The sequence below is a fragment of the Lepisma saccharinum genome, chromosome 18, assembly GCF_977018435.1.
Source record: "Lepisma saccharinum chromosome 18, izLepSacc3.1, whole genome shotgun sequence".
Taxonomy (NCBI): Eukaryota; Metazoa; Arthropoda; class Insecta; order Zygentoma; family Lepismatidae; genus Lepisma; species Lepisma saccharinum.
The window spans coordinates 19,268,125-19,284,825 of NC_139246.1; the positions used below are offsets into that span (position 1 = coordinate 19,268,125).

Sequence of the window (16,701 nt, forward strand, 5' to 3'; positions counted from 1 at the left end):
CGAAGAAGAAATATTTATACTACATGCCCGTAACTATGCGTAATTTTCCTTGTATCATGAATTTATCTTGAGTTTGACCCACAGCAATGTCATTAGCATCTTATCGGAAAACTGGAAACCTCTTGACATTTCGTCTCCACGTTTTAACCGTTGACACTGAATCAAGGTCACTTATGTGTCTACGCTATCTACATGCTAGAATCCGAGAACATAACGATGTTAGTTTGTAGAGACACAATAGCGTTCCACTAATTATAGAAACTTGGATTGGCGCCTTTCATGTTCGAATACGAATGGTGTTCGGAAAGTAAGGTGCAATCAGCTATGGAAAATCGCAACAACGCCGTATATTAGTGATGGACTGGCTAAGCGTGACGTCACCAGAGCCAGTATCCCGGATGCATGTTTCCAAACAAACTAGCTACAGTTTACAGTTTAAAGTGGAATCCGAACCACTTAATGAAATGTTACCTCCACCAGGGATCGTACCTAGGACCCCTTGATATCAACGCAGCAATTTTATTGCTAAGACTATAGGGGCTGGGAGCCCAAATTTAATCTTTCCAATGCATAGCATTTAGGATTTAGGTAGTTGTGTACTCTTTGATTCTTCAACTTCGTATTTCTCCTTCTCGAATATTTGCAGCGATAAGAATAGGAAGGCTTGTGTTGCTGGAGTCATAAACCTTCGGGTTTAAGAATGCTGGAGAGTTAGTTAAGAACAGATATAACATTGAGACCAATAAGAGAACTTCGCTAACACTCAATTGTTAGTACTCCAATGAGAAACTGCCGGACCCTGTGGCCTAGTGGTTAGCACATCGCGCTGCGACGCCAAGGGTCCCGGGTTCGAATCCCGCTCAGGCTTGGTTGTTTGTGAATGTCCATTCATCAATTTCATCACTCATTCCCATCTTCGCAAATTAGCCAAGAGGCACAAAACTCGAAGCAAAATAAGCTAAATCAATCAATCATTCAATCAAATCCAATGAGAAACTAACAAACAGTTATTGAACGTTTTTCACACCTGTTAGACCTATTCCGAAATATAGTGATACGATTTACAGAGGAGCCGGCCCCGTGGTGCAGGGGTTAGCACATCGTGCTACGATGTCAGGGGTCCCAGGTTCGAATCCCGGCCTGGGCATGGATGTTTGTGAGTGTCCATTCATCAATTTCAACTCATCCCCATCTTCGCAAATTAGCAAAACGTGGTACAAAAGCGAAGTAAAATAAAGCAAATCAATCAATCAACTATTTACATAGGCTAATAATTATAATTGTACACATTTAGCTGTATATCAACAATCAAAGAACAATTTCACAGCCACTGAATACGTCCACCTACCAGGCAGGCAGCACACTCCGTAGCAAGGTTGGCGACTCATGATTGGTCAATTACTTAGTATCAAATTACCTTGATTTTAGAACACATCGTAATGCAATTTAACCGAACTAAAAAATGTATTGAACAATGGAAGTTTATAGTGGAAAATGTAAACTTTACTTTTTAAATTTTCGGTCTAAATGAGCCTACGGTACTACAAAAATCATCTAGGGGGCTACAGAGAAGCCTGAGACCTAATTTGGGGTGACTTCAACCCCCTAGCCCCCCCCGTAGCGCCGTCCCTGATTACGAAGGCTTCATTTTTTCACGTGTTTCCTAAAAAAATACTCAATTTTCTTATGTTATTTCTTAATGAACCCCTCATCTGTAAGCAATTGGTAAAATATCTGTGTATTCACCAGAATCTAATCTTTGTGCTGATGTGCGACACATCTCACTATTTCGCTTGCTAACAGCTGTCACCGTAACAAAAGCTCTCTCTCCAATACGTTTTCAATGCGAAAGGATAGGAGCACGTGGATTGAAGGTTTGTTTGGAAACATACATCCAGGACACTGGCTCTGGTGACGTCACCGCTTAACCAGTCCATTCACAGCGCCCACTGCCAGTTGTCTCCAACACATTGCCTCTCAGTACTTTCAAACCTACTACTGTCACTCACTTGGTCCTTGCGACTTGGGAAAACTATCCCTATGGCATTAAAATCAGTCTCGGATGGTTGTGAAATCCATGAGTTTTCTAAGACGAGCTGACGACAAGTTACTGCGTTCGTGGAAGGCGCCTTTTAGTGTATCAAAATCTGTTCACTGCATTTGGGATGTCAAATACAATAATGTTAATGCGATTTCGTTGAGTAAATCATCGCCTAAATGATGCAATTTATATGAATTTTGATGAAGCAATTATAGATAGTGTAAATATTTTGATTAGAAAAAAAATCATGTTTTGTTGTGAAATAATTTGTAATGGGGAAATTCCTGCTACCAGATATTCACATAAAAGAAGACACGCCACAAATACAAATTACAAACGTACCACTCAGCGCTCTTTTGATTATTGATTTTGATTTATTTTAGTTCGCTCACTTGTAGCTAATTTGCGAAGATGGGGATGAGTGATGATATGATGAAATTGATGAATAGACATCACAAACGTCCATGCCCAAGCCAGGAATCAAACCCAGGACCCCTGGCGTCGCAGCGCGATGTGCTAACCACTCCGCCACGGGGGCCGACACACTCAGTGCTCTTGACCACAAAGACATGCACAGCGTGTCGAGAGTTATTTTCTTTTCATTATTGCCAGCGAATTATCGTTAATTCCTAAACACACAAAGGACACTGAATTTGTCGATTATTGTACACATAGACACTTAACAGGAATTCGTCATGTTGCACTGCAAAGACAGAGATCCTGATATCAATTACCACGTAAAGCAGATGTTCGTTCCATTCTCAATGCTGTATTTTTTAAAAATATATGCATCTTTCGGCTAATCACGGCGATGATGATGAATAATGATTTAGTTGAAATTGATAAGGAATAGTCACAAATAACACCCACTCCGGGATTCGAACTTCCGTGGAGAGATCGGAAAACGACCACGTAACGCGGGCCAATTATTTTATACTTAGTTGATTGATTGATTTAATTATAAATTCTCTTTATTCTGAGTTGCCAAATTTATGCCGTATGGAGAATTCACACCGAAGCGACAAGCGACAGACGACACGTGCCGGTTGAGGATTTCATCAATCGAACGCATGCTTGTGCGGCTTATCATGTCACGACGGTGTGAAACGTTGCTGTCGATTGGCTCGTTCCAAAGCCGACACGTGTCGCCTGTCGCTGCGGTGTGAATTCTGCCTGACAGCAAAGGTTTTCGAAAAAGGTTGCAAAGGCACCTCCAACAAGGCCAAGGCACGGCTAAACCTGCAAGAGAATTCACACCGATGCGACAGACAACAAAAACAAGAAACACGAGAATTTCACACCGAAGCGACATTTGTGCAAGAGACATTGCTACATGGAAATCATGTAAAATTTGTGGAAGTTATTAAAACTCGGGAGAGGCATGTTGTCCTTGAAAAAACGAAGAAATCATATGCACTGGCCACAAATTGTGCACGCTAGACGCTTTCCAGCCTAGATAAAGCAAAGACATACATAAACACTAGAGTATTTTCAACTTTCGAGAGACCATGGGCCTGTAAATTCTTTTTTGAAAAGTCGATGCCCAAATTCCAAGAATTTTCTTCCTAAATACCTTTCCAATAATTAAAATTTTGTTTATTAATTTATTTATTAAACATTGATACATAAATTCTGACATAATCATGAAGAGCAATAGTTATATTGCGTCTAGGCTTGTTGACAAATATAAAAATATGGATAGCATAGCGGTAACGTAGACGCATTATTGATCGTGGGTTCGATACCCGGTGGAGGCACATTGCACCGTGGTTCGGAGAGTCCCGATTAGCTTATCTGTGCATAAAGTGGACTTAAAACAACAATTCAAATAAACTAACACAAATGGGGCATTCCCGATTGCGACGTCGTAACGTCACCGCCTTGTAATCAAGGGGTCCCAGTGGAGGCACATAGTGGTTCGGATCCCTGAAACTGTAGGTCCAGTTCCGATTAGCCTGTCTGAGCCCAAAGTGGACTCAAATCAAACTTTGAATAATAATAATATACTAAAAAAAACTTATTTCGGAAACAGAAAAGAGAATCGTGTAGATAATATAATTTTAACGTTCAGAAGACTTTCATCAACATCAATTCCTTTCTGACAAGACCAACTTGATAATCGTTGACCAGAACGATTTCCGACGGAAGCCGGAGTTGAGCGAGTTAATCGAGTAAGCAATTCGTGGTAAAGGATTGCGACCGCCGTTAAGGTTATCTTGATAACCGGCTGGTTATCATATTAAGAGGGCATTCGGTGGTCGTCCACGTGCAGTTCGCAGTTGGGAGTCGAAGTGGAAACTGGTTCCAGGATTTGCCACGCGAAAGGGGCAAGGCTGTTTCTTCTTCGCGTACGCTCATTCAAGTTAATTCAGGTATTGTAGCAATATCCTTGTGTGTGAGAGAAATTACCGAATTTGCCGAAGTGTCCTTTTTTAGGAAAAGGCTTTATCACTTAATATTATAATTAATGTACAGTATTTCAAATATAAAGTAATGTGTAGCCCTACTTTTAATAGATAACTTACCTAACCTAACCAGGAAAGAGTACCCTACATTTTAATCTTCTTCGCCACACCGCAAGGAAATTGTCTAACTAAGAACAGAGAAAATTTCCAGAAATTGAGGTAATCAAAAACTCATCCTGTTCTTCAGACCCATTTTTAAAGGAAAAAAGTGTCTCATACGCCGGCAAATACGGTATTTTGTGCGTGTGCGCGTCGCTAACTTTTTTTTTTAAAAAAAAAACTGGGGGATTAGGCTGTTGACAAAATTTAATTATATAAATAATAATCAAATAAGAACTAATTACAATAAACTGTATTATTTCATTACCAATTTCTAATTTTTACACTTCTGTTCGATTCCACAGATGAATGAATGATTGATTTGGTTACCCCACTTCTGGCTAATGGCGACGATGATGAGTGATGATGAATAGATGTACATTCATTCACAAAGAAAGCTCAGGCCGTGATTCGAACCCGGAACGCGGAGTCGTAATGGGCTGCCCTAACTGAATCCAGCACATTTTTTAAAATAGTTTTTATATTTATTGCTTAATATACTAACGTTTGCACCTTGTTCAAGAAACATGTTTGAAAGTTAATTGGAAATTGTTAGCCATCAACACTACGTTGAGTGACCTCTCATGTAATGGAACTAGAGGCGTCTCCTGAACACATGCGGTGCATGCTGCGCATGCGTCAATTGTGGGGAAAAAGGACAGCTTGCTCTGCGACGACATTAATGAACATTTCTACATTCTAATTTCTTCATATAGGAGAAGGTATTTATTTTACACGAGAGCGCTCAACTAAGCTTATATTACATTTCTTGGATCTGAAGTGAAAGAAAGTAATAATTCTTTTCCCACAATTGACGCATGCGCAGCATGCACCGCATGCGTTCAGGAGACGCCTCTGGCCGAACTATATATTCTTCGTATAAGTTCTAGAATATAAATACTCAAAGTTCGCAAGTTCAAGTATCAGTGATCGGTTAGTTCGTATGGACTTTCCAGTCTGCTCATTACCAGTGCGTAGTTAGAGATCGGTTAGTTCATTGAACTCTCCAGCCTAATTATTGCTTATTTTTGTGGGAGCAGGAAAAGGTTTATTATCCATTTTGCCTTGACTCATCTCGCTCAACAGGTCGCTAGGTGCCGTGGCTTGCCGCGAGTTGATAGCTTCCTGGAGATGAGGCCTTGCTCGAAAAATGTCTATTATCCACAGAATATAAACACTTCAAACTTCGTTCTGGTTGCTGCATTTTACAATAGCATTTTCGAATTAAGAACTAACCCATTTTTACTTTGGTTAATCTGCTAGAATAATAACTTAACGACCATTATTTCTGTTAACTAAAAATTATATTATAAGCTTTCGGCTTTTTGTTTCTAATTTGAAATTAACTCTAGGGCAATTTGTAGGGGAAGTCGATTTGCTTATTTTTTATTTAGCGTCGCTTTTCTGGCACTTTTGAGTAATGGCGACAATGAGGAGTGATATGATGAAATGAAAGGGACACTCACAAAAAATACCCATGACCAGGCTGGGATTCAAACCAGAGACCCCTGGCCGGGACTGTTAACCCACTGTAACTCCTAGAGATTTTTTTATCGACAGGTTTCTATGCTTTAAGCAATATAAAATTGTCTCCAGCGCTCGGAAAACTCAAATAAGATATTTGATCCCAAAGTATAGCCCGCATAAGTAAAAATTGCTATCTGCGAGTACTTTCGCAGCTTTTTATTAGTAAAAACAGTTTGTATGAACGCTAAAGTAACGGAAAGAACACGTCTGGATTTGCTATCAACTCCAAATCTAACACTGAAAAGAATTATCGTGTTATTTTATTTATTCACATGATAGTTCTCCATAAGCTTAAGGGTGCAAAAGTTGACCTTGCTGGAACAGTCTGCAGAGAATTTTATGCGGGTGGCTTTAGTGCAGTTTCCTTTGGGGGACCTATTCTTTCACTCTCTCTTGCCCCGGGCTGATGATCATACATACACACCCACGAGAAATTGAAACATTTTGCAGTTCATGAGAATCTTGGCCTTTTTACCTCTTAACATTTATTTAATCGCCCCCTACCACAAGGCGGGTTAAGATGAAAACTGAAGCTGTACTTTAACAAGGAATTTAGACTTGCTTTTATTTTTAATGCATGCAAAAATTAATGCTTCAGACTTCATCCTGGATGGAGAATGGCCACATTACCTTAATATTTTTACAAAACTTCATGCATACAAGAATGTAATTCTTAAGAAAAAAAGTGAACTAATCTTAACCACACTCAATACAATTTTAGATTTCCAAATATTCAATTATATCAAATTACAGTACAGCTACGGGAGCAATTTTACAATACCGGACACTTCCCAAATTTCTTTCACATTTCGCATACTCAATAATTTAGGCCTCCTAATCACGAACCTGCAGTTAAAATTTGGCGCTCACGTGTAGAACTTGCAAAATAAGCGGGTCCGTGATGGGAACCGACACCCTCGATTTCTCAAGAAAACCAATATTTATCGCAAGATTTTGTGTTTCGAATACCTAAATAACGAAATCTATATTCCTGATATTACTACGACCCCAAATTTTAACTGTTAGCCTACCCTAACCAGCTTAACCTAACCTAACCGTGCATGGTTCGTGGGTATCCGTGAATCGTTCGAGGGGTGTAAGGCTAATTGCGACCACGGACCGTCAAAAGCTTGCGATAAACATTGGTTTTCTTGAAATCGAGGGTGTTGCGATCACGGACTCCTATATTTTGCAAGTTCTACACGTGAGCGCCAAATTTTAACTGCAGATTCGTGATTAGGAGGCCTAAATTATTGAGTATGCGAAATATGAAAGAAATTGGGGAAGTGTCCGGTATTGTAAATTCATACCCAGTTACGTATGAGTCATTCCATGCCAAATCAACAGATATGTGCAATTTCCAACCTCACCATCTCAGATTTTCATGAAATTTGGGGAGTTGAAACTATCCATGGAACTTGGCAACTATGAAAATTTTTAGTTTCATTTGTCTTGTAATTGTTATTCAAGGTCAAAGTTAGCAGAAATTGCCCTCTTTGAGCCCGCTTAGTTATACTAAATGTGCTGTAACTCCGCCCCTATTTTACCTAGAAAGCTCAAATAAAATTTATTGTACAGGGAATTAAACAAGCTTTCCAGTGATATATAACAAGCCTACCTTTGGATAAAAATATAATTTTGTCACGTGACCTTGACCTTTGACCTTGAATATCTCAAAACACGTCATCACCAAAAATCGTGAAAAAATATATGTGGTCCCTCATGTTATACTATAAAACATATCAAAAAATCATTCTGGGACTGCAATGGGATCAGAAGATACAAAATTATGTGTGTAACTATGTGACTGATAAAAGCCTCATTACATGAACTATGACTAGTCAAAAGTCCTTTACCACCACCTACAAAATGTAAAGGAGTTATCCTGGTCATGAAAGAAATAGGTTAGGCACAGGGAGATCTCTAGCTGTGTGTGTCAAGTGCAGGTCCGGCATATTGTTGACCACCATATTGAATTCAACGCAAAAAGTATAATATATACTGCTGGACAATGAAAACCGGACACTTTAATATTTGACATCTGAATTGCAATAACAGCTCGCAGGTATATTACAGAATGTTCGGCAGATCATGTAGTACAGTCTTGGACACAGCTGGCTTGTAACGACCCTATTGAAGAAGCAGTGAAGCAAGCCATGCATGTCTGACCACCAAGCGCCTTGTGACTAGACAACCCAAACAGCATTGCAATTTTGCGGCTTGTATACCAGTCACGGGTATACATCTCTGTAAATTGAGTAGTGATGCCAAAGAGAAATACGAGATGAAGATTGTCGATCGTAATGTCTCGTGTTCTCGACATGGAATAATACTCGGTCCACGTTACGTTCCATTATTTAATGTTGTTTGGGAATGAACCTGACGGACTAGGTTTATATTTTCAATCCTTGCATTACAGTAAATTCCATATTTTACAATTATATTAATGCTTTGAACGAAAATAATACCCAGAAAAACATCGAACACACGTTCACATCATTCTTCTCACACACATGCACGTGAAAACAAACACACAGAGCTAAGTTTTAACTTCCAAGTGAATGTCCAAATAACAGTAAATGGAGAAGCACGATGTGCGAAACATGGGATTTTTCACAGAAAGAATGCGTCTATTTGTGACATACGTGGTTTCTATTAATAGACAATGAAACAATTATGAGAGAAATTAACATGCATTTTCGTCTTCAGGTGCTGAGGAAGGAAACAGACTGACTGGAAAAAAGCAAGCATGGTGTTATTGATAGGCTGTTGGTTAGCGTACAGAGATTTCATCAGTGAGGTCTAAGTTCGATCCCCACCAAGGACATTTTTTTTATTCTTTTCTATTTTTGAAGAAGTATGTAATGTTGTTTTCTAGGCTTTTTGACGAAAGGATACGCATCAAATTCGTTCGTTTAATATGTATTTTCATTCTTCTAATAAGTTCTCTTTCGCAATGGGATATAGAGATTCTCTATCTAGGCGATGGATATCTTCTCAATGGTAACGTAGCTGCGATTCTCCAGCCCCTTACACCCACTTGTTTTATTTATTTACTTCATTTCATATCTAACGAAAACACACAGATATAGTTAGAACAAGAAACACACCTCTCGTCGAAGGGTCCGTGTTCGAATCCCGGTCGGGCTTGGTTGTTTCTGAATGTCCATTCATCAAATTTCATCATTTCATCACTCATCCCCATCTTCGAAAATTAGCCTAGAGGCACAAAACGCGAAGTAAAATAAATTCAATCAATCAATCACCTCGCGACGAAGGTTCCAGACTCGAGTTCTGGCTTTTTTTTTTTTTGCGAGGGTGATTATTCTTGTGTGCCTGTTTGTCATCTTTGTCAAAAAAAATATTCCTCATTATTGCCGTCATTAACCTAGGGAGAGACCAAAGCGACTGAAATAACAAAAGAACAGAAAATGCAAGACACATCTGCCTAGGCATGTTATACCTTGGGAATTAGCAATCTGAAAATTAACTTGCGTTTCAGTCCACTACTTGCGAAAGAGTTTCGTGTTGTCTCGTTTGGAGTGTTGGTTATCGTGTCGGACCAGCATGCGGGCAACCCGAGTTCGAGCCCAGCGGATGGCAAGTTTTTTTTGTTTTTTTTTTGTCTAATTTCATCCAAACTTATTTATAAAACTGAAGTTTCTGCAAAACCTTTTGAATTGCATGCCACTTCGTATGTTGGTAATCTGAAAGCATCAAAGATGAAAATTTGATGTTTCGAAGCGACGATGTATTTGTGCATGTGTTGAAAAAACGCAGTTATTTATTAACGAAAAACATGCAGCCACGTGATCATTGAGAACGCTTCCTAGTTGCCAGTGCTAATATGGCAGTAACTACAGTCTGTCAACACACATCAACTTTCACGTTTCCCGTAAAATGATTACCTTTCCACGTTTCAAAATCATGAGTGCTGTCTAAAGCAATACTTTGATACTTGCGTTTGCATGTTCGAATCTAAAGTAATACGAAACTTTTTTCCCAACAAATGACATTCAAACCATTAATAACATAACCCACAGCGCTACAGCCCTTGAAGGGCCTTGGCTTACCTACCGACTGCTGGTCTCCCTCCCACACTGTTCCTCCGTCACCTAGTATCGCGTGGAGGTCTTAGACCAGTATTGGGGTGATCAGCCCGACGAACCCCCAGCCGTTGTTGTAGGTCTTCTCGACCGGGTTACGCTCACTCACTCGGAGCTCCCAATTTCCTCACGATGGTGGGTTGCCACCGGCCCTATACGTAGGCCGAATAAATTCCGACCAGAGCCGGATTCGAACCTACGCCGTCCCAGCGAACGATCTCAAGACGAGTGAACGCCTTAACCCGCCGCTCGACTACGGAGGAGGACTTCAAACCATTAATAACTGTTTGAAATGTGATACTGATATCATATATAGAAAGAATAAAAATGGAGAATTTCGCTTAATACAACTTATAAATAGGGACCGGAAGTTGATGAAATGTCACTTTTTTTTCTGACATCTCGGACGCGATGCCCATTAAATATACACAATATTACACTTCATCTAGAACCCAAAAAAGGTAATTTTAAAGTGCATTTTTTTGCATTTGTTGCCATTTGTCAGGTTTTAGGTCATTTTCCCGGATTTTCGGCATTTACCCGTCATTTTTTGCAATATTCGGTATATTGTTTCATCATATTTTGTCACTTCTTTAATTTTGGTAATATTCTTGAATCTTTTCACCAAGGTATATATATCTCGCAGGGTTGCAATTTACGAGCATAAGAAATGCTGAACTGGTGACTGTCTTTGTTGTGTCGGAGGAAACCACCAGGTGCCCGTCTGGGGCAAACTCAGATTTAAGATCAGAAAAGGAGAGGCTTGAAATACCATAGCTAGACCCCGTTTGCACTGAAAATCCTCGTTGCATATTTTAATTGAATGTGCATGTGCTATCATTTGGTGCCCTTTTTTTTAAAGCAAGATTGCATTTTGTTTAATTTCATTTTCATTTCAATTTTTAAACTGAAACTAACAAATTTGATGGTCATTTCTTGCATTTTACGTCATTTTTTCCCCATTTTTAGGATATTCTATAGGTCATATACCTATATTTTTTAGGTCATCAACTTCCGCTCCCTACTTATAAATATATTAAATTATGTGGATACCTGATGTGAAACGTACGATGCACGATCAGAGAGCCTGAATGTTGCATTGAAAACTGCAGAGAACAATGACTGACTTATGAACAGTGAAAGGTTTTTCCATGCTCCAATGGGATTTTATTTATAACTATAAATAAACAAGGGAGAAGGACACAGGTGGGTATGATGAACTAAATTGTAATCTAAAAGTTTTAATTGAAGAAACAAAACACGTTCGCGGTTAAAAATAGAGCATTCAATTTCAGGCACATTACACTAACTGAAAGAGTATTTTCAAAATTAATAGTATCCTCGTTCTTCACCTTTTTCTCAGTTGTGACACATGTCAATTTCCTCTATATTATCTGTATTCTCATTGGGACAAACACCCACATCCATGCCCGAACCGAGTATTGGTAATATCGCACGCTAGCCAACAATTCCAGAGGAAAAGTTTGATACGCGGTTTAGTGGTTCCAAGTGGTTAAAATCCCACTTTAAATTATAGATCCAGTTTTCTTACTGTGAATAAAGTGGACTTAAAAAGAAGGAAAAAATCGAGGAAAAGCTCTTGTAGGTTTTGATGAGTTCCAAGTGCCTTTATGAGGCGAAGCTATTACATGATTTTCAAGTGGTCAAGTGGTAGCGGATAAGTTTCACGTACAGAAGGCTTTGAGTTCGATTCCCGTTCTATTGCCCTATGTTTTTTTATATAACTCGAGCAACTAATTATTGCATTTTATTTAATAATTTATTTGAGTAAAAGTTAAATACATTTTTACCTTATTTTTGGGTGGAAATCTTTACTTTACTGTTTTAAATTTTATTTGTGAAAATTATTTTTTGCGATAGTTTTTTCCACATATCTCATCATTTTACAAACATACTCAACAAAATGTTATGCCTGGCGAAAAGTATACATTTATTTCGAGAAAATGATCCAGAAATACATATAATATTATTCACAAGAAATTATCGTAATCGTTTGGAAAACAAAATTCAACAATTCGCACAGCAAATAAAATAAGAATGTTCGCAATAAATAAATTCAAATATATAGTCGCTCGAGTTAAGAAAAAAAATTGGAGGCAATCAAAGGGGAATCGAACCATGTATATCTTGCGTGTCAAACTTACACGCTACCAACCCACCACCTGGTCTTCTGTCAGTCGGACAATCTAATCGTCTTATGAGTAACGCTTGCTAAGTTTCTAATCTTTGAAGCACTTGTAATTGTTGTTGTGTGTCACGGAGTTATGTTTACTGCAACATTTGAGCACACAATCCAAACATACGTAAATTTTATACACAGAAAACATGGGTTTTCTGCACATAATTACGGAGCATGCGCTCTGTCAAGGACTAGAAGGAACCTCGCAAAAGTTACTGAAGCTTGTCTTCGGTGCTGACAGTTGGCCCCGGAGTCACGTGGTCTATCTCGTTATCAGTCGACATGACCTTGAGCCTGCAGAACCAGCACACTGGAGTGAACGAAGGTATTTTACGTGATTTGTAAACTGGAAGAAAACATGCCACGCGTTACAACAGACAGAGGTTTGTATTCAGCTTTGGGACAGACAAACCACACTAGGCATACAGACAGAGTATAATGTAAGATAAAAGGAAATTATTTCTCAGTCTCCTCACACTGACAATTTTATTGCCTTTTTTTTTGGAGGTATTTGGCCACAGAAACGGGATTATATTATTGAAGTCGTATCTCGTGTGATGGCTTGGTTCAGTATGCTGATCAGGTTTTCTGACAAAAGCAGGACGAGCTACACAAGAACAGTAATTGTCTATCTTTTATATCTGCTTCCTTCATCATCCGGTATAAGGCAGACAAGCACATACCACAAATATGTAAGAGAACTATTGCTAATTTGGTAACTTGTCTTGCAATTGAATTTCTGTCATGAACAGCTGCAAAGAAACAAAGGCTTTCCTTTTAAAGAATTACACTGAATAATTGTTATTTGATTAGGATACTGAAATGACTTCAGTATTTACATGCAGTACACAAGAGATTCTAAACACACTCTAAAACATACTACTGTTCGTTTCAACGTATTATTTCAACAATCAAGACACAAAATAAAGGGCATGCTCAAGAAAAATTAGGTTTCTTTGATTATCAAGTGCATTACGTGGTTAACATCAAGTTTGGATTTGCCGGTTATCCAAATATTATTAATTTTGAAAATAGTCTTTCAGTTAGTGTAATGTGCCTGAAATTGAATGCCCTATTTTTAACCGCGAACGTGTTTTGTTTCTTCAATTAAAACTTTTAGATTACAATTTAGTTCATCATACCCACCTGTGTCCTTCTCCCTTGTTTATTTATAGTTATAAATAAAATCCCATTGGAGCATGGAAAAACCTTTCACTGTTCATAAGTCAGTCATTGTTCTCTGCAGTTTTCAATGCAACATTCAGGCTCTCTGATCGTGCATCGTACGTTTCACATCAGGTATCCACATAATTTAATATATTTATAAGTAGGGAGCGGAAGTTGATGACCTAAAAAATATAGGTATATGACCTATAGAATATCCTAAAAATGGGGAAAAAATGACGTAAAATGCAAGAAATGACCATCAAATTTGTTAGTTTCAGTTTAAAAATTGAAATGAAAATGAAATTAAACAAAATGCAATCTTGCTTTAAAAAAAAGGGCACCAAATGATAGCACATGCACATTCAATTAAAATATGCAACGAGGATTTTCAGTGCAAACGGGGTCTAGCTATGGTATTTCAAGCCTCTCCTTTTCTGATCTTAAATCTGAGTTTGCCCCAGACGGGCACCTGGTGGTTTCCTCCAACACAACAAAGACTGTCACCAGTTCAGCATTTCTTATGCTCGTAAATTGCAACCCTGCGAGATATATATACCTTGGTGAAAAGATTCAAGAATATTACCAAAATTAAAGAAGTGACAAAATATGATGAAACAATATACCGAATATTGCAAAAAATGACGGGTAAATGCCGAAAATCCGGGAAAATGACCTAAAACCTGACAAATGGCAACAAATGCAAAAAAATGCACTTTAAAATTACCTTTTTTGGGTTCTAGATGAAGTGTAATATTGTGTATATTTAATGGGCATCGCGTCCGAGATGTCAGAAAAAAAAGTGACATTTCATCAACTTCCGGTCCCTATTTATAAGTTGTATTAAGCGAAATTCTCCATTTTTATTCTTTCTATATATGATATCAGTATCACATTTCAAACAGTTATTAATGGTTTGAAGTCCTCCTCCGTAGTCGAGCGGCGGGTTAAGGCGTTCACTCGTCTTGAGATCGTTCGCTGGGACGGCGTAGGTTCGAATCCGGCTCTGGTCGGAATTTATTCGGCCTACGTATAGGGCCGGTGGCAACCCACCATCGTGAGGAAATTGGGAGCTCCGAGTGAGTGAGCGTAACCCGGTCGAGAAGACCTACAACAACGGCTGGGGGTTCGTCGGGCTGATCACCCCAATACTGGTCTAAGACCTCCACGCGATACTAGGTGACGGAGGAACAGTGTGGGAGGGAGACCAGCAGTCGGTAGGTAAGCCAAGGCCCTTCAAGGGCTGTAGCGCTGTGGGTTATGTTATTAATGGTTTGAATGTCATTTGTTGGGAAAAAAGTTTCGTATTACTTTAGATTCGAACATGCAAACGCAAGTATCAAAGTATTGCTTTAGACAGCACTCATGATTTTGAAACGTGGAAAGGTAATCATTTTACGGGAAACGTGAAAGTTGATGTGTGTTGACAGACTGTAGTTACTGCCATATTAGCACTGGCAACTAGGAAGCGTTCTCAATGATCACGTGGCTGCATGTTTTTCGTTAATAAATAACTGCGTTTTTTCAACACATGCACAAATACATCGTCGCTTCGAAACTTCAAATTTTCATCTTTGATGCTTTCAGATTACCAACATACGAAGTGGCATGCAATTCAAAAGGTTTTGTAGAAACTTCAGTTTTATAAATAAGTTTGGATGAAATTAGACAAAAAAAAAACAAAAAAAACTGCCATCCGCTGGGTTCGAACTCGGGTTGCCCGCATGCTGGTCCGACACGATAACCAACACTCCAAACGAGACAACACGAAACTCTTTCGCAAGTAGTGGACTGAAACGCAAGTTAATTTTCAGATTGCTAATTCCCAAGGTATAACATGCCTAGGCAGATGTGTCTTGCATTTTCTGTACTTTTGTTATTTCAGTCGCTTTGGTCTCTCCCTAGGTTAATCACGGCAATAATGAGGAATATTTTTTTGACAAAGATGATAAACAAACACACAAGAATAATAACCCTCGCAAAAAAAGGCCAGAACTCGAGTCTGGAACCTTTGACGCGAGGTGTGTTTCTTGTTCTAACTATATCTGTGTGTTTTCGTTAGATATGAAATGAAGTAAATAAATAAGACAAGTGGGTGTAAGGGACTGGAGAATCGCATCTACGTAACCATTGAGAAGATATCCATCGCCTAGATAGAGAACCTCTATATCCCATTGCGAAAGAGAACTTATTAGAAGAATGAAAATACATATTAAACGAACAAATTTGATGCGTATCCTTTCGTCAAAAAGCCTAGAAAACAACATTACATACTTTTTCACTAATAGAAAAGAATAAAAAAAAATGTCCTTGGTGGGGATCGAACCTAGACCTCACTGATGAAAGCTCTGTACGCTAACCAACAGCCTATCAATAGCACCATGCTTGCTTTTTTCCAGTCAGTCTGTTTCCTTCCTCAGCACCTGAAGACGAAAATGCATGTTAATTTCTCTCATAATTGTTTCATTGTTTATTAATAGAAACCACGTATGTCACAAATAGACGCATTCTTTCTGTGAAAAATCCCATATTTCGCACATCGTGCTTCTCCATTTACTGTTATTTGGACATTCACTTGGAAGTTAAAACTTAGCTCTGTGTGTTTGTTTTCACGTGCATGTGTGTGAGAAGAATGATGTGAACGTGTGTTCGATGTTTTTCTGGGCATTATTTTCGTTCAAAGCATTAATATAATTGTAAAATATGGAATTTACTGTAATGCAAGGATTGAAAATATAAACCTAGTCCGTCAGGTTCATTCCCAAACAACATTAAATAATGGAACGTAACGTGGACCGAGTATTATTCCATGTCGAGAACACGAGACATTACGATCGACAATCTTCATCTCGTATTTCTCTTTGGCATCACTACTCAATTTACAGAGATATATATCCGTGACTGGTATACAAGCCGCAAAATTGCAATGCTGTTTGGGTTGTCTAGTCACAAGGCGCTTGGTGGTCAGACAAGCATGGCTTGCTTCACTGCTTCTTCAATAGGGTCGTTACAAGCCAGCTGTGTCCAAGACTGTACCATATGCACCATTCATAAGCTCGGACTTTGTTTATGCATTCGTACTTAATTCAGTTTCTGCAA

The 16,701-nt window shown here is 38.7% G+C and overlaps 1 protein-coding gene across 1 annotated transcript in view; it reads left to right on the forward strand.

The window, feature by feature from the left end:
• Positions 1 to 4,290: 4,290 nt before the first annotated feature.
• The window catches only part of LOC146002435 (phenoloxidase 1-like), a 55,159-nt gene continuing 42,748 nt past the window's right edge, over positions 4,291 to 16,701 (forward strand). The window contains exon 1 of the mRNA XM_083140261.1: positions 4,291 to 4,413. The gene's annotated coding sequence lies outside the window, so the exon portion shown is untranslated. The remainder of the gene's footprint in view (positions 4,414 to 16,701) is intronic.